The sequence below is a fragment of the Schistocerca americana genome, chromosome 3 (genome assembly GCF_021461395.2).
Source record: "Schistocerca americana isolate TAMUIC-IGC-003095 chromosome 3, iqSchAmer2.1, whole genome shotgun sequence".
Classification (NCBI taxonomy): domain Eukaryota; kingdom Metazoa; phylum Arthropoda; class Insecta; order Orthoptera; family Acrididae; genus Schistocerca; species Schistocerca americana.
In genome coordinates, this window is record NC_060121.1 from 719671052 (window position 1) to 719695979 (window position 24928).

Below are 24928 nucleotides of genomic sequence, written 5' to 3' on the forward strand. Positions count from 1 at the left end.
CGCCAGCAGGGAAGTGTCTCGAGACAGGATACCCGTTCCCTCCTGGACATGCGTCGTCTATGTTTGCGCTCAGGTGACGAATCGCAGTGGCCATTACAATGACTTTACCTCCCACTGCGTGGGTCATGAATCCGCCAGCCAATCGCCTGAAGCTCCTACTCCTTACAGAAGAAGTTCTGGAAGTGTACATTTCCCCTCCTATGGCCTTCGCACTCCGACAATCAAAAACGCATCTCTACTTTTCAGAGGAACCGTGATTCAGCACTTCCCGTGAGAAGATATCTCGGAGGTTATGTCGCAACCATCGTTTGTAAACCGAAGCATTGCTTCGGAAAAAAAGGAAGGAATGTATTTTCGGCTTATTCCGTTCCCGCCGTTCAGCCGCCGGGTACGATACTCTGAAATCGTTTTTTCGGCCCACCACAGTGCAACCTCACGCCAGCATTGCCCGCGCTTTCACAGGTTCTGCCGACTAAGGCATTGTAAACAGTCACCACCTAACTCAGGGCAGTAAACATCCGCCTCTACAAAACAATAACTCCCCCCCCCCCCCACGCCCCCTCCCGCCACCCTACCCGTCTTTAGCCGATAGCGCCTTCTGAGGAAAGCGTTGCCCGTGCCGCCTTTCCTGTTGATGCTCAGTTCTAACTCTCAGACACGGAGTGCTACAGAAACTGTCAGTGTGTGGTGTTACTGATTTTGCATCGTTAGTAGTCATCTATATATATCATGGAAGTAAAAGTGTAGAAGGTGCAAGCCGCAAACCTCAGAAACGTGTCCCGGTACGATCGAGGGATTTATATGGTATGGTAGCCCTCTATTCCCCATCCACGAAAAATGTTCCCGTTTTTACTTGAAGGAGGTGGTTTTGAAGATATCAGAGCTGGGAAGTTTTGACCTCTATAAATTTCTAGAACATCTGAGAGTATTCGAGATGATTCCACAACATTCGAGAGCATTCCACAACATTCTATAATGTTCCAGAATGTTCCACAATGATCACGGATGTTCTGGAATAGTCAGACTTTCGGAAAGATTCCATGATGTTCGGGGACATCCCGGAACATCCTAGATCATTGTGGAAAAACCCACAACACTCTCGAATGTTGTGGAATGTTCTGGAACATTTGAAGCCTTTTTGGTACTTTCTAGTATTCGCCACTGGTGGGACTACCGACTGGTAAAGACCCGTCGTGGATTCGAACGTCAGTTTCGTATCAGTGACGAAGGGAGCAACCGAAAAAGTAGTCCAGTGAGCGAATAAAAACAAACAGTCAAGTGTGGGTAGTCAGAATGATATAGTGACTGAATGTAAATCGAAAGTAAAGTCTGTAAAGTGTACTTGATGTTTTGTTAACAAAAAGTTAATTTAATGTATACTTTACACTGTGACCAAATATGAAAGAGGAGGAGATCTCGCCAGTTCAGAAACAAAAGAACAAAAACAAAGAAAAACGAAACAGACGAAGAACGCGAAGCACTTGTAAGTTCCGAACGAAAGAGAATAAGCACCATGAGAAGCAAAGAAACTGGGGAACAACGTAATGAACGGACTGAAGAATCAAGAACTGCGACACAGTCTTATAATAAAGGACTGCAAATTCAAGTCAGAGAGAAAAGCGGACAAGTTAACAATATAACCTAACAAATGAACATTCCTTCACGAGTCGACGAAGGAATAAAACAAAGCCAAGCACTTCGTAATCGGTACAATGGATATCATCAGACAGTTTGCAACGCGAACAAGTTCGGTAGAGAAACACCAGGATTCTATTGCTTGAATGTAAAAATTCGATTACCACCACACGAAGCACCTCCGCAACAATTTTACGTTAGACGACTTTCTTCAAAATATAAAAGCATACAACGACTTCCACCAAATGACTTCTTTAGGTGTCACTTCGACCAGCACTAACAGAGATTAAATAGATTATGTTTCTTTCATCCCAGGACAAATCTATCACAACATAGGATGATTACTACCACTACCCAAAGAAGACTATAAATTTCTGCAAGTATATTTTGTCGGAAATGAAGAAACAGAAATTGATCAAAGACGCACAAATATCAGTGGATTGAGATGAGAAAAAGTCACACATCCCGGAACATCCTAGATCATTGTGGAACAATCCAGAATACTCTGGAATGTTGTGGAATGTTCTGGAACATTGTGGACGATTGGAAGCCTTTTTGGTACATTCTGGTATTCGCCACTGGTGGAACTACCAACTGGTGAAGACTAGTCTTGCAGAAATAAAATCAACTGATTCATATATTTAAAGCAGCTCTAGACCAAATTATTTCTGCTACCTTTAAAGTTATAATTCGAGCCGACAAAATGCCGCCTGGAGAACACAATCATCGATTTATTGAACCTCAGGTAGACGAAGTCGCCATCGTAATTTTGGACAACGAAAACACTTGACATAATTATACGATGAAGAGTAGGACTACAAGGCATTGCAGAGACACACCGTTCATATGATGCCTACCGATATTCATTAATATTTCTGCTCGGAGATGATGGATATCGTTTTACGAAACAAATCCCACCTGAAACGGTCGTGAAACAAGTTTTATGCTTGATAAGAGACAATGAAACATACAATTACATTCTCAACACTCGCCGCTTATTACAAAGATTCCTGGTAGATATGTATGCAAAAACAGAAGCGGAATGGATGCTTTACATAAGACTGAATCAGAAGAAACTAGGAAAGGAAGAATATGTCCCACTTCTAGACGCAGTCATAAATGACTGAAACATTGACGGCACTGGAACAGTGGTAATCTTACCCACAAGAAGTCAGAGACACATGCACGAATAACTCAAGACGACATGACCTACAAAGTAAAATATGGACGACCTGACCTCTTCATAACATTCTCATGGAACTCCTCTCGTGGCCAGAAATCAAAGAACAACTAAGATACGGACAAGTCCCATGAATAGATATAGTATCTCGATTTTTCAGACAAAGACAAATAAGATTTATTGAAGTCATCACAAAATACCACATCTCTGGAACCGTTAGTTGTACACAATCGAATGGTGAAAACTAGAACTCCCTCACTCTCACAGTCTCATATCGCTGCACGACAGAATTCATTCCATGGATATCGACAACATAATCCACGCTGAATTTCCCATTTCACAAGAAGATCCGAAACTGAGCGACACAGTAGTGAAAAATGCGATTCACGGACAATGCGGGCTATTAATCGAAATTCTCTATGTATGAGCAATGGAGTACATACAAAAAAAAAGCGTACTTGGACGGCACACAAACATAGTTGTTAGCTATCCCAAATACAGAAGACGTTCAGCCAAAAACGGCGGCTTCATAGCGAACGTACGAGTACGAGGCAGCGAAGAACTGGAAACAGATAATCAGTGGGTAGCACCATATGGCAAACTACTCTCCAGAATGTTCCAAGCACTCATAGATGCAGAATACAGCAACTCAGTGATATCCATCAACAGTAAACATGACCAACACTAAGACATCTGGTATTTGTTATTGTTGTGTCTAGACAAGACAGCCTAGACACAATGAGAGGAAGCCGAAAGGCACGCGCTAATTTAAAGCTGGATGGCGTGAGGCCTGAAACAGGATACGTAATGAATGCTATAAAGAAAAGCACGTAGCGTCTGGAATACTTAACTTTAATCCATCCTTTTGGTACTTCTGGAGATTGTGGCGATACAAGTGAGACTCTTTAGATACATGCAATGTTACTAATGGCGCCTTGCTAGGTCGTAGCCATTGACTTAGCTGAAGGCTATTCTAACTACTGGCTCGGCTAATGAGCGAGGCTTCGACAGTGTGCATCGCTAGCTACGTCGTCCGTACAACTGGGTCGAGTGCTAGTCCGTATCTCGAGACCTGCCTTGTGGTGGCGCTCGGTCTGCGATCACACAGTGGCGACACGCGGGTCCGACATGTACTAATGGACCGCGGCCGATTTAAAACTACCACCTAGCAAGTGTGGTGTTTGGCGGTGACACCACATTCCTCCCCCGCAAATCGGCGAACGGTCGTGTTATAAGGCTTCCGCCCGCCGTGGGGAGGACCCCATGTTGACGTATGCGATGAGGTGGGGAGCCTAACAACAGGCGAGGCTGTGCCACCCGCACCCGGCCATTCGGTCCGAGGGGAGCTAGGAAATGCCTGAAAACCTAGTCCAGGGTGCACGTCAACATGCGGTGTATGCGCCCGTAAAGAGACAGGAGGGGCCGAAGGGTCGACCTCCATTGCGTCGGGGTACCCGACGCGCGAAGACGCCATGTGGTCCGGAGCGGGCAAGAGTTCCATGGCGGAGGACGGCTGGTCACGGGAAGCGATCGGCGGCGCGTGACCCAGGGAGGCGCTTGGCGGCTGCAGCGAAGCGTCCACTGCGGGCGGCGCCGGCTGGAGGACAGGCGGCGGCGGCGGAGGCGGCAGCGGCGCGTCGCCATGGGGCAAAATGGAAGGCATCGTCGGTAACACCTGGGGATGAGGCGAGCCAGTAGATGGGTCCCAGGGCGGTGACCGGACGGCACCGTCGCTGAAAGCAGACGGGGAGCGGCAGAACCCGTGCGACGACAGAGGCGCAGCTGATTGAGATGCCGACGCACCTCACCAGAAGCCCCCAAAACCAAATACATCGTGCGGACGAGGCAGCGAAAATGCGCCCTGCGAGCCAACGCCGTGAACCACGATAGTTGCGATAGAGTACAACGTCGCCTGGAGCAAACGCAGAAGTCTGCCGCTGCACAGGAACCTGATGCGGCGGGTGCAGCAAAGACATCAAGGTTGGATGAGGACGACCGTGGAGCAACTCAGCCGGCGAGCGACCATCTCGGGGCTGAGAGCGATACGATGACAAAAAGAGCAACAACGCGTCCTCCCGAGAATGCGACTCTTTCAACTTCAACATCTGTGACTTGAAAGTCCGGACCAATCGTTCAGCGGCACCGTTTGACTGAGGCGAAAACGGCGCGGATGTCAGATGTTGAATACCATTGGCCTGGCAGAATGACTGAAATTCTGCGGACATGAATTGTGGGCCATTGTCGGAAACAATAGTCTGCGGAAGACCTTCAATGCAAAAGATAGCAGACAACGCTTGGATGGTGGCAGATGACGTCGTGGAAGACATCCGGACAACAAAAGGAAAATTACTGAAGGCATCTATCACAACCAACCATCTAGCATTCCAGAATGGACCAGCAAAATCGATGTGCAAGCGTTGCCAAGGGGAAGTGGCTTTTGGCCATGCAAAGACTTTCCGCGGCGGTGCGGATTGTTGTTCGGAACACGCCATGCAAGAACAACACATATTCGTAATCGCAGCATCGATTCCGAACCAAGTACAGTGCTGACGAGCAAGTTGTTTCGTTCGCACGATACCCCAATGTCCTTGGTGAAGAAGCCGTAAAACAGAGGACTGTAACGAACGTGGGACCACGACTCTGGACTGATCATTATCAGAACGCAACAACAAAACACCACGTCGAACAAAAAGTCTCTCCTTGTGAGCAAAAAATCGGCGAACCAGCGGATCCTCTATCCGCGACTTCGACAAGGGCCATTGCGTAGCAACAAAACGCAAAACGGTAGCAAGGACAGGGTCAGCAGCTGTGACTGTAGCTACACGAAGAAAATCTATCGGAAACGAGTCGACCACGTGATCGGTTTCCGCATCAATGAACATGCAAGCAAGTTCAGAAGAATCGAATGCTCTATCCTCAGCAACCGGCAAACGGGACAACGCATCGGCGTTTCCGTGCTTAGCAGTGGACCGATACAAGATATCGTAGTGGCACTGCGAGAGGAAAATAGACCAGTGAATGAATTTCGGCGCTGTACACGGAGGTACAGGCTTGTTCGGATGAAAAAGCGACGTCAAAGGTTTGTGGTCTGTGATGATGGTAAAGTGACGACCATACAAGAAGTCATGGAACTTAGTAACACCAAACACGAGAGCCAAAGCTTCTTTCTCTATCTGCGAGTAATTTCTTTGCGCAGACGAGAGCAATTTGGACACAAAGGCAATAGGGCGATCATGCGATCCATTTTTGTGCACAAGCTCAGCACCGATCCCGAAATCCGATGCATCTACCATCAGCAAAAGGGGTTTCTGGGGATCGAATGGCGTAAGGCAAGTATTTGAAAGCAACGCTGATTTCAACTGGCGAAAGGCGCGGTCGCATTCCGTCGTCCAGACGAACGGAACACTCGTACGGCGTAAGCGATGAAGCGGAGCTGAAATGGAAGAGGTATTGCGCACATTCACTCACACCTTGTGATTCCAAATCATGTAAGGTTCTCGCGACCTCATCACGCAATGCGTTGGAACATTGCGCGCTCTGAAAAATTTCGGTTCGCGTTTACTGTCAGTTCCAAATGTGCTTCATAGTTCTTAGCGCAACCAAGGCCCAGCGCAAAAATGTCTGCAAAGTCTTCACATAGACGAGAAACACTGTCCGAAGGCACAGTCTGGTTCACTGATAGGACCTGATTTACTATAGACATGTTAAACAACTGAAATAAATCTAAACCAAACAAGTTCACTGCAGTAGATGAACGAAGAACGTAAAATGACACAAGTTTTGTTTGTCCCTTGTATGTTGCAAGAAGAGTGCACTGTCCTAACACAGGGATATGCTGTCCCGAATAACTATGTAACTTAAAATTCGCGGCACGCAACGGAGGTTTGCCCAGTTGTTTGTACGTGTCGTGATTGATCAATGAAACTGCAGCTCCGGTATCGAGCTGGAATGGTATGACCTTGCCATTAAAGTCCAAATCTACAAAAAGTTTATTGTCCTGCTGACGACAAGAGCGACTGTCTCGTGCAATTTGAACTGATACAGGTACAGCATCACTTTCTAATTGACGTGATTTCCTGCAACGTCGACGCACACTATTCGTGGGATGAACACAGTCACTGTTAGAGACAGGGGCACAGGACGAAGTGGAATTAACGACATGAATGTCCATGGGCGAAGTTTCACGAGCCTGAGTATTCTTGGTTCGATTCCGGCGCGAAGCAAAGGGCCTGGAATGGTTATGATTGTCTGATCTGAGCTTTTTCTGGCAAACACTTTGAACATGTCCCTTCTTATTACAGAAAAAGCAAGTAGCTTGGCGTGACAGGCAATTTTCACGCGAATGTCTAGTAGCACACCACGGGCATGATTTCACTGCATTTGTATGCTGTCGCGGCACACCTGGTTTAGAGCGTGCCGGCAGCTGCGTGGACGTGCACGAGGGCAGTTTACCGGTCCGCGCAGCGCGCCCGGCAGGCTGGTTAATGTTACACATGGCTGGCGAAGTTGCAAATGATTCCTGAGCAAAGTCAAGCGTGTCTTGCCTATCCAATATGTCTATCACTTGTTGAAGGGAGGGATTGACTAGTTTCAAAATTTGCTCCCATATACGAACATCAGAAACGTTCTGTGCTATTGCATCACGTACCATTGTATCTGAATAAGGGAGTCCACATTCACACTCAAAAGCACAATCCCGTGTGAGGCCTTGCAGTGTTGCAACCCACTCCCTATTAGTCTGACTGTCCGTACGTTTCGTACGAAAAAAAGTATACCTCTTTGCAACGACATTAACTGTTTCCTTGAAATAGGCATCTAAAGCAGACAAAATTTCTTCGTAGGACAGAGCTGCTACGTCGCGTCGGGGAAATAATTTCACTATCACACGGTACGTTTGCACCCCTACACACGCCAATAAATGAGGCTGCCGCTCGTTACCTTGAATTCTGTAGGCGGCGAGATGAAATCCAAACTGGCGTGACCACTCCGTCCATGTTTCCTTAGCTGGGTCAAACGGCCGGAACATGGGTGCAACAGCATGTTGTGGCTGCGGTAGCGGTGGAGCGGCGGCTGCCGCATCGTTTTGCAGTGCACGTTGACCCTGGACGAGCTGTCCAAGGGCATCCAATAACGCCTGCGTCTGCTGATTCTGCAAGTGATAAAATTCGGACAGTACATCTGGCGAAGCCATGACACAAGTAAACATAAGCAATTAGAAAGAACAAGACCCTTTATTGACTCGTCGCCAAAAAATGTTGTGTCTAGACAAGACAGCCTAGACACAATGAGAGGAAACCGAAAGGCATGCGCTAAGTTAAAGCTGGATGGCGTGAGGTCTGAAACAGGATACGTAATGAATGCTATAAAGAAAAGTACGTAGCTTCTGGAATACTTAACTTTAATCCATCCGTTTGGTACATCTGGAGATTGTGGCGATACAAGTGAGATTCTTTAGATACATGCAATGTTACTAATGGCGCCTTGCTAGGTCGTAGTCATTGACTTAGCTGAAGGCTATTCTATCTATTGGCTCGGCTAATGAGCGAAGCTTCGACAGTGTGCATCGCTAGCTACGTCGTCCGTACAACTGGGTCAAGTGCTAGTCCGTATCTCGAGACCTGCCTTTTGGTGGCGCTCGGTCTGTGATCACACAGTGGCGACACGCGGGTCCGACATGTACTAATGGACCGCGGCCAATTTAAAACTACCACCTAGCAAGTGTGGTGTCCGGCGGTGACACCACAGTTATATCATCCACAGAGAATTCCAACTCTAATCATTTACGTACCTGTTGATCGTACGTACGTTTACGAAGTTACATTTACATCCGACCATGTATTCTGCATGCTTCACTTGTCAGGCGGTGTATCACGTTGAAAATAAATTTAGTTTTCGCGTGGTATATTGCATGCAACGTATTTAGAGTTTGTTATTTTTGTACTATTATCATATTCATTACAATTTTGCAACAGATTTCGCTTTTCCCTTACGTACCATCAACTTCATTTTGTGATCCTATCTCTTCATATGATTGAAAACTATGTTTTGTAAATTATTCTCACTGTTGCAAGACAGGAAACGCTGTAAAGTGGGCAGATATGCAACTCCCGTAATGAAAAATCGAAAGAAATAGGTAATTTGTGGAAATGGGAAGCAGTACAGTTACAGATTATTACAACGATTTCGTCAGAAGGTGGTACACAACCGACTGATCACAAGTTGTAACTATATCACACAGAACTGGCCAAATAGCAAGGTCTTATCAATGTTCAGGTTACTCAGAAACCGTTATTAATCGTTTGAACGTACTGAATGCTGTTTTTATCAAGCGAGCACTCAGATTAAATGGCATATTCACATAGATAACAGACACTAGCATCTCATACACTGCGGCTTGCAATTGTCCAGTAATCTATGTGTGTTCCAATTCTAAAATATAACAATAACTAGTGCAGGTCTTGTACAGAAATATGTTCACTTGGAAAATGTGATACGCATCAAACAATCGCACGAAAGCTTTGCATTACTTTATAAATTATCCTACTGAATGCTTTCTGACGACATCTTTGAAAAGGAAATCGTTGTGCGCGTTAGACTGAAAAACGGAGAGCCGTTACTTTTTTATGGAAATATATGTTCCTTGCTGGTTATCCTCTGGATTTATTTCGTTATTTAGGAAACCACAATTTTCCTCCGGCCGCTGGTCATTTGTTTCGTGAGAATCCAAGCGAAAAGAAACGAGCCAGATTCTGTGCTCAGCCACTCAGAAATATTGGCTGTCACCCACAGAAAGGCGATGGAAGAGCAGACTGATTTATAAAAGCACTGTACCGAACCGTAACACAATTACTTTTTGGACGACGCGGAACTGCCAAGTCTTATAAACGTTTCTGTCGTTCGCTGTTTTCAAGTAGCTGACAGTACTGAGATGTTAATTCTCTAGAATGTTTCTACATTGATGGTCGACACAATATTTCTACTTCAACGAAACCGACAACAACGTATACTTATTCAAATAAAAGAAAGTAATCTGTATATTCCTAATCCAAGAGTTTACTATTTATGGTAATCCGAACCAAAAATATAGCCCCAATCGATTTCACAGCAGCCACTGCTCGATGTTTCACAGTTGCAACTCTACTAACTCTACTTGTGCGTCCGGCCATCCTGATTTAGGTTTTCCGTGATTTCCCTAAATCGCTCCACTCAAATGCCGGGATGGTTCCTTTCAAAGGGCACAGCCGACTTTCTTCCCCGCCCCTCCCTAAACCGATGAGGCAATGACCTCGCTGTCTGGTCTCCTTCCCCAAACAATCCAACCCAACCCTCTACTTGTCTACTGACTGGTTTTGCTGGGTCCCGACTAGACATTTCAACCGTATACAAAAAGGGAAAGTAATAGCTTTAACTACTGGTAGTAGAGGGACCTTGTCCTTGTGTACTATTGACATTCCAGACACCTGAAATAGGAGCCACACGGGCATAAATGTCTTCATCTGCCATTCAGGAATCCTTAGTCTCTGTGACAATGGACTTCCAGATCACGAGTGAGCTTCCAATAAAGGTCATCCTCCAATAAATGAAGTTTATTCTTACCACTTTAGCTGTTTCCATATTGGGCGGTATGGCACCCCAGTTCTTCGATCTCGTGTAGGAAACGCGAGATCGATCTTTGAAACGGCTAATTATTACTGTGGCTTTGCTTGCGCTAATATGTTAATAGTAGTGTGACAGATGACCTCGCCTTTATCGTCCGAGAGATGGAAAATTCATCGTTATGTCCCAATAAGAATATCTAATATCTCCAGTCGTCGCGAGGCTTGAGAATAATTAAGCCGTAACTCGTCACTGGAAAACAGTCGTTGTCCAGATCTTGGCTGGAGAGAGAAGCCACTGTTAGGGGCCTCCATGTGAGTTCGACAGGGAGTTAAGAGACTGATAAGCCTTTAAATGCACATACTGAACTGCTTTATCAGTGAAATAAACCGTGCACAATTCCTAAGAGGGTTTCCCGACTAAACCATTTTTCCGAAGAGCAATATTGACATTGTGCGTCAGTTACCTTGACTGTTCTACATACATAAAGTCTCTTGCAGTACATCTACGTGGACACTACGAGCAACTGCCGAAGTGGAATATTATTGTGACAGAGAATATGTGTTGCCAATTTTTCCACTTACATGCTCCAGAAGCACGTCGTTCGTATTTGGTGGAAGACGGCCTCGCTTTTTCCACTACGATTTGCTGACCACGGATATCACGGGCATAGGGACTGCTGATCGTTTTGTTGCAGTTGTTTAGTGAGTCCCTTCATGTGTAAACTGTACCTGCTGCATTCGGAGTTATCCGCTGTGCCCTACATTTTGTTAATGAATGGTTTTGAAATTGATCCTGTAATTTATATTATATTCAGGATTAATGTAAGTTCACTATTTGCTGTTTTAGTTAGCCATGTAGACATTCCCACTGAAATTTTATGTATACATCTCTCATGGAAGTAGGCTGAGTCATTTGGAACTCTATTTGAAGAGTTCAAGTATTATTTCTCTGATTCAGGTAAAGCTAATACTTCGCATTACTTTATGTCACCTGTTGGTTGTTCTGACTTGTTGAGGTGTCAAGTGTATATTAACGTCTTGATTAAATGTTTCGTGATGTTCTTTCTTTGGAAGAAGAGTTACATGATATTTTTGATTGCTTTTTCTTTACTAGTAATGCGTTAATATCAAATTCACTTTTAGTGCCATAACTGAAATTCTTTTTTGTCTTTTCTACACTCATGCTCATAAATTAAGGATAATTGCAGAATGTGGTGCCATACAAAGTGGCACTATACAAAAGTGGCGCTAATACCATAGGCACATGGGGAATACACACTACACAGATCTGTAAGTCCACGGTATTGGTGATAAGTTGAGAACACCGTCCCGAAACACATGTGCTACAAAACGCCACTGTTTCCTGCGCATGTACCCCGACATAAATATGGGATATGATCACCATGCACACCTACACAGGCCACACAACTGGTTGGTATACTCTGGATCAGGTAGTCGGGCAGCTGCTGGGGTATAGCCTCCCATTCTTGCACCAGTGCCTGTCGGAGCACCTGAAGTGCAACGATACGTCGACCGAGAATGCTCGATGGGGTGTAGGTGTGGAAGACAGGCAGGCAACTCCATTCGCCTGATATCTTCTGTTCCAAGATACTCCTACATGATGGCAGCTCGGTGGGGCCGTGCGTTATCATCCATCAGGAGGAAGGTGTGACCCACTGCACCCCTGAAAAGGCGAACATACTGGTGAAAAATGACGTCCCGGTACACCTGACCTTTTACAGTTCCTCTGTCAGAGACAAGCAGAGGTGTACGTGCACCAGTCATAATCCCACCCCACACCATCAAACAACGACCTCCATACAGGTTACTTTCAAGGACATTAAGGGATTGGTATCTGGTTCTTCGTTCACGCCAGATGAAAAACTGGCGAGAATCACTGTTCAGACTATAACTGGACTCGTCCGTGAACATAACCTGGGACAATTGTTTCAATGATCAAGTGTTGTGTTCTTGTCACCAGGCTTTACGGGCCCTCCTGAGCAATATGGGACTCAACTGCTGTGGTCATAAGTCCCCTAGAACTTAGAACTACTTAAACCTAACTAACCTAAGGACATCACACACATCCATGCCCGAGGCAGGATTCGAGCCTGCGACCGTAGCGGTCGTGCGGTTCCAGACTGTAGCGCCTTTAACCACTCTGCCACTTCGGCCGGCGGTGCCCTCCTGTGACCAGGGGTCAGTGGAATGCACCTTGCAGGTTTCCGGGTGAATAAACCATGTCTGTTCAGTCCTCGTCAGACTGTGTGTCAGGAGACAAACTTTTCCAGGTCCCGAGCAAGGCTACCTGGAGTAGTCCGTGGCCGTGTGTGGGCACTGATGGTGAGACATCGGTCTTCATGTGGACGTCCAGTACTGTGGTGCCTGGACGCTTTTCCTGTTTGCTGGAATCGTTGCCAAAATCTTGAGATCACACTTTGTGGCACACGGAAGGCCTGTGCTACGACCTGCTGTGTTTGACCAGCCTCCAGTCGCCCTAGTATTCTACCCCTCATAACGTCATCAATATGTGTTCTTTGAGCCATTTTAAACACACAGTCTCCATTAGCACGTCTGAAAAGTCTGCACACTTACTTGTTGCACCGTACTCTGACATGCAGCAACACACCTATGTGTATGTGGACTGCTGCCAGCGCCACCGTGCGATGACCACGGGTCAGTTGCACCGCATGGTCATACCCCGAGGTATCAGCAGAGATCTGGAGCCATGTCAACTCATGCACTGTGGCCAGCTGCTCAGGATTTATCAGTTGAGAACATCCAGATCAACGACCCACATATTGTCGAGTGGGCTAATAACCGCGGATTTTGGTGGATAGGTGTGTAGAGTAGACTCGTCCTGAAGCTCTTCGAACCACGTACGTACACTGCGAGCTGTGTAACACGTTTTATGGTCCTGGTGGTTGATATCATCGTGCCGAGGAAAACAAACTGCACGTTGGGGATGGAGATGATCCCCAAGAAAAGATGCGTACTTGAGCCACCGAGAATGTCGAGAACACCGAGGGAATGCTTCATAATGCTCTCTCCTCCGTCCTGGACTTTTCCCATGATTGTTGCTGTGCCGCACACGCCAACGGCCATGTCCCATGGAGCATAGAACCTGATTCATTTGATAAGGTCACTTCAGTGGACGTACAGTTGCGGTACTGGCATGGAAATTGCAGCCTTCCTTGCTGATGAAAAGCCGTCAGTAGGGATGTGTGAACCAGGCGCTTGCTGCATAGCCTCATACGCAGCAACGGTCGCTGAATGGTCGTGGAGGAGACTATGTTGTTAGCCCTTTGGATCATCTGGGCGGTCAGTTGCTGAACAGTAGCACAATTCCACAGCCAGCATTTACACATGCCTTTTATGGTCCTTTGTGCACCACAATAGCCTCGGCACCGATAGCGCCATCTTGCCATGAGGGTTATACTTCAAGCACTGCGGCACTCGGATTGTTTACAAGCTTAGCAATTTCGGAAATGCTTTCACCCTTGTCACGAAAGCCAATGACCATGCCCTTTTGGACGATAGGTAAATCACCCACTTTCCGTATTATGTCAACCACTGCACTGAGACGTTTGTTCCGTCGACAAGCTCTGTATACCACTCAGTGCCAGGACTGCGACCCGTGGTCTATGAGTGGTTATTGCCACTTGATGTCGAACAAAGCCAGTGGTCACATTAATGTGACTGCACCGTGTACAAATGCATGAATCTCTTCTATGCTTTGCTGAGATTATTTTGATAGAAGATCTACACAAACTCACATTTTGAAACAGCTGAACGATTCCGAATTTTTCAATATTAAAAATTTTGCTTATTTTCTCATATTAATTTGGTAGTGTTAAATTTAGATGATTAAAAGAAATTAATTATAGCTTTTCTGGGAGATGTGTTATGTTTTTGTGTCCCAGCACTCTGCCACGCCCAGCTCCTCGTTTACTATAATATTTCACAACCATTAACGCCTTAATATTATCCAGTAAACGTAGTGGCAAGGAATTTCAGTCAGCTTGGACCCTTCACACATTGTTAGTGCTTTACCTCGTAGCTGACGCTGTGTTAGGGTTTCATAACACAGATGTGGCACTCTAGCTCAAGAGCGTAAATTGGCTACGTACTTACATGCCTTTGAATAATAGAAGCGCCACACAAATATTTGCCCAGATTTTGTCGCTTCGGTGTATCTGACGCTTGGGATATGGTGTAGACCGTGCCCTGTCTACCCGTGGATTAAAGTGTGAAAAGAGAGTCCGCTCTCGGCCAGTTACGACGCAGCCGTACGGCATCGGCGTTATCAGTGTCAGTTAGACGGTAACGACTGCAGGACGGAAACTGGCAGCGCCAGACAGCGGTGTGGGCGCAGGAGCGGGCAATTTCCACGGCCACATAACGGCCGCCGCTTTGATGGTTATCGCCACGGGCTGACGTCAAAGAACGGACCGGCCACAACCGCAGCTGAGCACTCTCTCTGAAGCATAGTACGGCTCTAGCAGATCACAGAGGCACAACAAGGCCTGAGGATTTTGCATTTCAAATAAACATGCAAGCAGTAGCTACATATTACTGCACTCTTTCAAAAGGCTATACTTTCAGCAACACTCAACGTAATAACACGATCACACAATCAGCCGTCCCAAGGCCGCAAGCACATCACACAAAAATAGTCCCCCTCTCCCTGCCTGCATCAGGGAAACTTCTCACTAATATCGTGCAATATTGCGTATACCAATTGCCTGTTGGCTTCTGTCTCTGCTTCTTCGGCCGAAGTGTGTTTGATGAGTTTTCTGACGTTTCGGCAGCTTGAATGGCTTGCATTGTCAAAGCTTGACACTCCAATTCTGGTGGTGGATGGGATCCGAGCTTGCGGGGGTAGATCATACGTACCTGGAGCGCCAACGTCCAACGGCTTTTCCATGGTCATTACTGCCGCGGTTCTTTCCTTGCTGCCAGCAACGGTCGTTCGCTGCAGCATAGAAATCTAGGATCTTTTCACCTTGAGGCTTTCTTAGAAACTGTTTTCATGTTTCTGTATTCCTATATCTTCCCTGAATAAACAAACGTGATGCATCTTTTGTACAGCAAGATTTTCCGTTTCGGCGAATAACATTACAAGTACGTCGTCGTCTCTCACAGCGCGTGCTTCACTACTGCCGATGTCTCCACCTGGCCCCTCCTGGAATGCCGCAGATGTTAGCTGATTCAGGTGATGATTCATCACCCAGTCCTCTCAACATAGGATTTGCCACAATTACATTGTATGCGGTATATTGCAAGTTGTGCCTCTTTTTCTCCTATACCGATCGAAGAGACGCTTTGATCTTGTTTATCAGTTTATAAACAGTTCTTCGCTTTGTTTGGCCAATTTACCCCAGTTGTTTCTTGCACCCTAAAGCAAAATAAAACCAACCCACACAGCAAACAACTTAATCAACAGTTATATAGCGACTGAAATCTTCTCCGCAAGATATCCACAAATTTAGACGAATAGAGATAACGCCTGATACTGACGGGTTATTAAATCACACATCAAAGAATAAATACGGATTCACATTCAGCGATGTAATAAGGACACTAGCACCCGTATCATCTAAGGCACCTTATTCATCAACGAAGTGACTGCAAGATCCTACTATCCACCTTGTTCCACAACCACAACAATCCAACCGCCTACGGGAAATCCGAAATGGAAAGACCTACTTGTCATACAAAGCAGCTTCTGGGATTTACTACCACGAAGCTGTCACTGTTCTGCAGGGGTCGCAAACCACAGGATGAAGAGAGTGTAGCACGGAGGCAGTGCGCGCCTCCTCATCCCCGGAACGCTCACACGACTGTCCAGAACTTTGCCGCGTGACAGCGACACCACAGAAAGGGCGCTGCACTTACATATAGGGCGATTAAAATTGCCGCATGGATGACCACACAGCACAACCTCTAGTTGCCGCAGCTAGATCGTTATTCTGGCAAGAGGTTATGTGTAGCCTGTTTTCCAGTGTACTCGACATTGTATTTCAAGAAAGTAACCCAAGGCCGCTGGCCACGCGTTGTATCCCAATCTACGTCGATGCAGCAGACGTTCGATTGCTGCCCACGTGGTTCCGTGAAGATTTCTCACTCACTAGAAAAGTACAGTGAGCGGTTGCCGAGACACAGTCATGACACCACACTTCACCACTTATAGCTGATGAACTCTGGCACAGAGCTGAGGCCCCTTCGACTTACGTAGTCGTATCCGAAATCCATTCCCGGTTGGAGTTGATGCCAAGGCCAGCTGGAGCCATATTTGTGCTGAGCTGAATGTCTCCCCCCTTATACCCCAAGATAACGACTAATTTAATCGTAAGTACTCTGCGTGAGCTCAGTTAGCTAGACTCTGTTGTTTTCTGAACACCGACGTATTGCCATTTTAGTGACCACCAGTGTTCTCGGAACTACACTCCTGGAAATGGAAAAAAGAACACATTGAAACCGGTGTGTCAGACCCACCATACTTGCTCCGGACACTGCGAGAGGGCTGTACAAGCAATGATCACACGCACGGCACAGCGGACACACCAGGAACCGCGGTGTTGGCCGTCGAATGGCGCTAGCTGCGCAGCATTTCTGCACCGCCGCCGTCAGTGTCAGCCAGTTTGCCGTGGCATACGGAGCTCCATCGCAGTCTTTAACACTGGCAGCATGCCGCGACAGCGTGGACGTGAACCCTATGTGCAGTTGACGGACTTTGAGCGAGGGCGTATAGTGGGCATGCGAGAGGCCGGGTGGACGTACCGCCGAATTGCTCAACACGTGGGGCGTGAGGTCTCCACAGTACATCGATGTTGTCGCCAGTGGTCGGCGGAAGGTGCACGTGCCCGTCGACCTGGGACCGGACCGCAGCGACGCACGGATGCACGCCAAGACCGTAGGATCCTACGCAGTGCCGTAGGGGACCGCACCGCCACTTCCCAGCAAATTAGGGACACTGTTGTTCCTGGGGTATCGGCGAGGATCATTCGAAACCGTCTCCACGAAGCTGGGCTACGGTCCCGCACACCGTTAGGCCGTCTTCCACTCACGCCCCAACATCGTGCAGCCGAGGGGACACTGAATAGTGCACGGTACATCCAAACCGTCATCGAACCCATCGTTCTACCATTCCTAGACCGGCAAGGGAACTTGCTGTTCCAACAGGACAATGCACGTCCGCATGTATCCCGTGCCACCCAACGTGCTCTAGAAGGTGTAAGTCAACTACCCTGGCCAACAAGATCTCCGGATCTGTCCCCCATTGAGCATGTTTGGGACTGGATGAAGCGTCGTCTCACGCGGTCTGCACGTCCAGCACGAACGCTGGTCCAACTGAGGCGCCAGGTGGAAATGGCATGGCAAGCCGTTCCACAGGACTACATCCAGCATCTCTACGATCGTCTCCATGGGAGAATAGCAGCCTGCATTGCTGCTAAAGGTGGATATACACTGTACTAGTACCGACATTGTGCATGCTCTGTTGCCTGTGTCTATGTGCCTGTGGTTCTGTCAGTGTGATCATGTGTTGTATCTGACCCCAGGAATGTGTCAATAAAGTTTCCCCTTCCTGGGACAATGAACTCACGGTGTTCTTATTTCAATTTCCAGGAGTGTAGTTTTGTTTAACCTCAGCGCGAGGTGGCTTGACTACCCGTATTCCGAGGCCATGGACTAAATGTGTTACCAACGAAATAATATAGTAAATCTTTCAGGAATTTGAAATCTCTTCGCCGGCCGGTGTGGCCGTGCGGTTAAAGGCGCTGCAGTCTAGAACCGCAAGACCGCTACGGTCGCAGGTTCGAATCCTGCCTCGGGCATGGATGTTTGTGATGTCCTTAGGTTAGTTAGGTTTAAGTAGTTCTAAGTTCTAGGGGACTAATGACCTCAGCAGTTGAGTCCCATAGTGCTCAGAGCCATTTTTTTTTAAATCTCTTAGTGATAACTGACGTTAATAAATTCCAAATTAAAATTCAGCATGGAAAATACCAGGAACACTCGGATCAGGTATATCTGACTTGAATATTTATTTCATTCGATATAGTCTGACAGAATAGCACGTGGAGACAATTTTAAGGAATCCTTGTATGGATTACACAGTTTACAATTCCTTACAACATCATTTACGTTAGACACCTATTATGTACGTCTCTTCTGCGTCTTTAAGTGCAGATTTCTGCACTGTTTAAGAAATGTATAGTCAATACATTGAGCCATGAGATGGTGCCATCCAATACAAATATTAAAAGCTGTTAGGAATCGATCTAACCATAAAAACCGTCAATAACAGGAACAATTTCTTTGTAGTGCAACAAGAGTGACGAGTTCTTTAAGACAGAACCTTTTCAGTAGCATTAAAATGAAGTTTTTGCCACTGCTCTTCACCTAGTCAGTGAACTGAAAGTTGTATATGACCCTGAAGAAATAAGTGTCAATCCCATGGGCGTCTGCAATAAATTTCAGGTTGTATCCCACCATAGCCACCACGTTGCTAGAACACGCTAAAGAGATTTTGGAGGAAACGTGTTTTTCTCATAGTATGTGGTTAAGGTTAATGTAACAGATTTAATAATTAAGTTGAAAGTAAATGGTCTTAGATTAAAAGTAACTGAGATTTTTATACAATTTTTAGATTTCCTTGCAAATTCATGGGCCTAGAGGCATGGTTTACCTTTTCCTTTTGGTCCCAAATGACGCACAATTAATTGTTCGTGCAATGGAAACAAATTGGAGGGTACCACAAAGAAAAAATAAAACTTGAAAAATAAGAACTTATGTATAATATTAATTACGTTAAAATCCATAGCACTCTTCTGTGCAGTAACTGCTTAATATACACTGGAAGAATGTAGCGATCCGTCGCGAAATAACTGAATTTATTGTATATCAATTTTGACTCCATAATAGCCATCATTAGTGCATGTGTGGTCATGTCAGACTTGTGCTTAAACATATACCTTTCAGGCTTGTTCGTACGCAGTCACATATTCTGGTTCTTTTACTCAATATGATTATACGTGTATACAAGTTTAAAATATATATGTGTTTAAATACAAGTCTGATGTGCCCACACTGAGTGACATGTGCAGTGATGATGGCTGTTCTATATTCATAATCTACCAGCAATAAATTCAGATTATTCTTAAATGATAGTTGCATTCTTCCATTTTTTACTCAAGATTAATGCTTGGACAGAATACAACTTCGTCCGTATTACCTCATAAAAGGCGTACTAATTCGATAACGCTATAAACTACAGAATAAGCAGATCACATTTTTCATTATTATTCAACACACTACCTGCAAAGAAGGGTGTAACGCACCAACCTTTACATTTTAACTGCCACACACTTAACGCAAATAATGTAGCAACGTGTCTTGGAAAACAGGGAAGAAACAATTGGACTGGTTTTCATCTCAAAATTATTACACTGCGAGAGTGTTTGTACTCTGTACTACTTCTCCTTCCATATGTTAATTAAGTTTACTTAATGGAGTTCTGATACAATACAGACTCATTTAGTCGCTACCTCGCAAAAAACAATTGCATCGCAATGTGCGTGAGTGCAGAGAGAGAGAGAGAGAGAGAGAGAGAGAGAGAGAGAGAGAGAGAGAGATTGTCATACAGTGGAAATTTGTGTTCATTAGCGGTTTTTAAAATTAGATTCTTTTCCACTTCTATGAAGGAATCTGAAAATAAAAACGAAGTTTGCTTTATGTAAGCTAGCCAAAAATCCAGCGTACATTTGCGTGCAACTCTCACTCAAAGTAATACACACAATCGCAAGATACAGGCAAGACGATAATTGGTCCGCGTTATCAAAGAATCGTTACAAAATATCGTATTAAACTACCCTTAATAAATAAGCCAATTTCCAATCTTGAAATGAAATGAATGAATGTTGCTTTTGTCGATGTTTTTGAAGGAGAAACAGGTTAATTCGGCCGGTGAACTACACAAAGTGCAATTTGCGACCCGATATAGAATTCAACGTTCTCTTAGCGACGTGGAGAAATACAGCTGACCATGTGCTGCAGAATCGCCCTCTGAACTGGCGTCCACAGTTGCAATGAATAATGTATTGCTCATTCGATTCCTGCAGCCGAATAATTTCTCAGACAACATTGTCGTAAATCGTTATTCACTTCCTTCTTGTCATTATTCACAGTTTTTCTTACAACTTAGTACAGAAATCAATATATTTTCAGACAGAACTCGATTCAAACTTATATCCCTCCAAAATAAAACCACTTCCTTTGCAAGGAGCACCGTGCACATGTTTCTATTTCAGATAGCCTTGCAAAGTAGCTGGAAGACTTACAATAAGAGTTCGAAGGTAATGGATGTTCCCCTAATCAGATCAGCACAGTTTTAAGGAAGGAGAAAGGTGACCACCCACAAGACCACGAGGAGAAGGAGCGGTTTAAGTCCAGCGCCGTCCTCTCGTACGCTGGCATAATTTCGTCAAAATTAGGAAGGCTCTTAAGAAAATATCACCTCAAAGAAATCTTCCAACCACCTACAAAAACGTGTGCTCTTCTCGGTTCGGGAGACGACGATCTACGATTGCGGAAGGCTGAAACCTGTGGCATATCTTGCAGTGGTGCAAAACCTACATTGTTCAGGCAAGGCGCACAGTGCGTGAAAGATACGTTGAACATAATCGCCACACTCGCCTTCTACAGCCCAGTAAGTCAGCCATATGTAGTGTTTAATTTCACTGATTTAAAATATTAGTATGAATTTGAACTGACTGAATGTGAAAATGTGGCACATAGATGGAGGCTCTACTTCTGCTGAATAAAACATAAAACAAATCAATTTTCGTAATTGCTTCACTCCCCTATGAAATTGTGATAATTCATGCGCCCCAGCTGCATCACTGCATCAGATCAACGAAACTGCTGCGTGGCGATATTGTTAGGCGGCTAATGACCGATTTGAAACAGTACGCCTTTCTCGTGCACGCATAGCCCAGATCGTCAACTGAAAAGATCGGAAAAATGATCTCAACGAAGTATGGACTTGAAATAACGGAATAAACGACGAATGATCACTATCAGTTTTCGTTCGTGGTCTCTAAACAATGTTCCTACAACTATTCGCCAATGAGGCCTGAAACGTTACTTTAAAAAACAATAAATACCCAATATGGAAAGGATAAACTACGAACAGGCATAAAAATAATGATGCAACTACTTACTTTAAATCGACCGCAGTTACTGAATTAAAATAGAAAAACATGAGCGACACTTACGTGATACATCTCATATGACATCTACGAAGGGAGAGAGAGAGAGAGAGACAGAGAGAGAGAGAGAGAGCGAAACATTTCCTTTTTACTCCAGACAAGAGAAGGATGTGCGCTCTCACTGCTTTTCGAAAATGAACCGCTAACATATAACTAATTTTCCGCTTACATCATTTTACACACTCATTTACACAGAAAAAATTTATTTATCATGTTTAAAGCATATCTTCCCAGCTATTTTCATTTCTTGTCCATATATGAGTAATACCTGACATAGACGAGCATTTTATCTACACAGAAAATTCTAAGGATTACTCTGCCATGGAAATCTTGGCCTCCACGAGATCCTTGGTCTTTTTCCCCTCTATTGTCATTTCATTCCCCTGCCCCTCATGGGCAGGAGAGGGCTGGCAGTGGCTCAGTCCGCTGGTTTTCAGCCAACTGGCTTTACAAATATACAGAAACGTGATTACATAAAAAGAGGGATTAAAAGTGGAACATAAAAAACACATTAAATGGAGATGATGGGAGTTAAAATATACGCTAAGATGGGGACATGCACCGGGGAAAAGTTAAAAAGTCGACATAAATTTAAAAGAACACAGCTGGCAAATCAAAGTGCACTTAAAAACAACTGGAGGCAAACACAAATAAAAAGTCAGCCTCAGGATAAAAATCATTCAAGACACTTAAAAAACACTGGAAACGACAGAACACTCATGAAGAATAAAAACCGATGGTATGGACCTGCCGAGGCACTGGAAGCTATAGAGGAGGAAAAGAGAGGGGAAGAAGGTGCAGTGGGGGGACTGGGGGTAGGAGGAGAAGGAATAAAAGGTGGCAGGAGGCGCACCAAGAGGCAGGAGATGGGCAGGGCTGGAGATTAAGAGGGAAGACAAGGCAGGAGGAAGTACAGAGAGAGTGAAGGGGAGCATGGGGGAGTGAAGGGCGTAGGAGGGTGAAAGCCACTCAGGAGGGGCAGGAGAAGGAAGCCTGAGGAGGAGACAGGACGAAGGTGGGTTAGATTTGGAAGGTGGGGTAGACGACAAGGCAAAGATCATCATCCAGGAGGGGTAGGTGCTGGAAGCTCTGTTCGTAAAAGAGATGGAGGGTGTGGAGATTGAGAGAGGGTGGGACACAACGGCGAAGGCGCGGCAATGGGTTGGAGGTAGAGAGGAAGGTTGACACTAGGGGGCGGGGGAGTATCGAGTTGTCGGACAATATACAGGCTGTGGATGTGTTCAGGGAAAAGGAGGAGTTGGGGGTAGGGGATGAGGTCATAGAGGATGCACGTGGGGGATGGAAGACAGAAACGGAAGGCGAGGTGGTGTCCATGGCATTCTAGGATTTGGAGGGCTTTATAGAACCTGGGAGAGGAGAAATCCAAGTGACACTGGTGTAACGAAGGATGGGGGGGATCAAGGATTTGTAGTTGTGAAGGATGGTGGAAGGACGCAGTCCCCATGTCTAGCTGCACAGGAGTTTCAGGAGGTGGAGTTTGTTGTGGGCTTGACGTTGGATTGTAAGGAGAGGAGGAGTCCAGGTGAGGTGGCGGTCGACGGTGAGGCCACGGTATTTGAGGGTAGGAGTGAGGTGGGTAAGACGGCCATAAATAGTTCACAAGATCCTTCTGGGATTCAATAATTAAGGAACTGGTGGACATAGTTTAGCGTGAGATTGTGTTACTTATCTTGGCAGCTGGATAAGGCGAGGGACCAGATTTCTTCAGAAAGTAAATATTTTGTGATTAATGATGCGTCTAGCGAAATTTAATTTAATTAATTTTGACATACGAATTTTAACTTTGTGGGCATTCCAACAGACAACAGTATCACATTTACATTGCCCCTGCATGCCATAGATGAGGCAATATTCGAAGAAGGCACATAATTCGACAAAGGCAGCTCATGTAGCAGCTGCACTGTGCATGTGTCTTCGGGCCAATTCTTTCTATAAACGTAACTAAGTAAATTAGCAATTTCTAATGAAAAACACTCACCTTCAGATGACTGAATGGTTGTCAGTCAAAATATCGTGGCAAGAAATCGACGTTATCCTGCCGTGCAATCACTAATTTTTTTGGAAATTGTGTCCTGAAGTTGTAATGTCTCAGGAATTCCGTTATAGTTCTGTGTGATCTTTCCAATGCTGCATTCGTCTGGAGATGGTAACAAGAGGTCTGTACAATATCAGTCCTTAATCTGCACATGCACTTTATTGTGTTGTTCAAAAAATTGGTACCTTTGTCACTGAGAGTTACTGATGGGATCCCAAGTCTTAGCCACTTCATCTGCATAATGTTTTTGTATCAGTTCTCTGTAATTAACCTGGTTCCATCCTCCTGGAATGTTAGTATATTTATTATTTATATCTGTTGCTATCAGGGGGTCGACGATGTATCACACCTATCGAACACTCCTTAATGTGTTGATGTTATAACCAAAGTTATTTCTGTCGTATTTTGCGTTATCTTGGTTCTCGACAGATAAATCAATTTCTGATATAGTACTCAACATCCCCTTTCATACCGGACCACGTTCGGTATTTCCTAATTCGATCGTATGTTCCCACGATTCCTTGATTACCACCTCTGGGTGCGTGATGGAATTCCTGCAAAATTTCTTGCTTTTAGCATGTTTGGGTCTAGCTTTAACCCATCTGTGGTTAAGACATGTCACAGACACGTGACCCGTTCCCTTAGAAATTCGACTTTAGCCACCTGAAATTTCAAGCAGAGTTTCCATAGCCTCTCCAAAGTCTTGCCCTAGCGGGAAATCTGTCCTCCATAAGGTACAACAAAAATTACTACATCGTCTAAAATAAATGACCAGTTTTTCACCCTACAAACCCACTAGAGCTGAATTCATTAATTTTTGGAATGTGGACGGTGCAGGATAGATTCCCATTGATTTTCTTTTTTACATATAATGGGCGTACGGTGTATTAAAGGCTGTTAAGCTCCCAGTCCTTTCCATCTAAGGACATCTGATAATATCCACTACACAAACCAATTCTTGAAATATATCTTGCCTTGCCCAAGCCGTCCAAAATTTCATGGTCTCGTGGGAGTAGGAAGATTGTGTTGGCACTACTATTATTCAGTTTTCCGAACTCAGCTACCACCCTCCAAATCTTTTAACCAGATGCATCCATCTTCTTGGGAATCTTGAGTACTAGATAATTCTAGGCGCCTGTTGAAGGTTCTATTATACCATCGTTCAATAGCTGATTTACCTCCTGTTGTA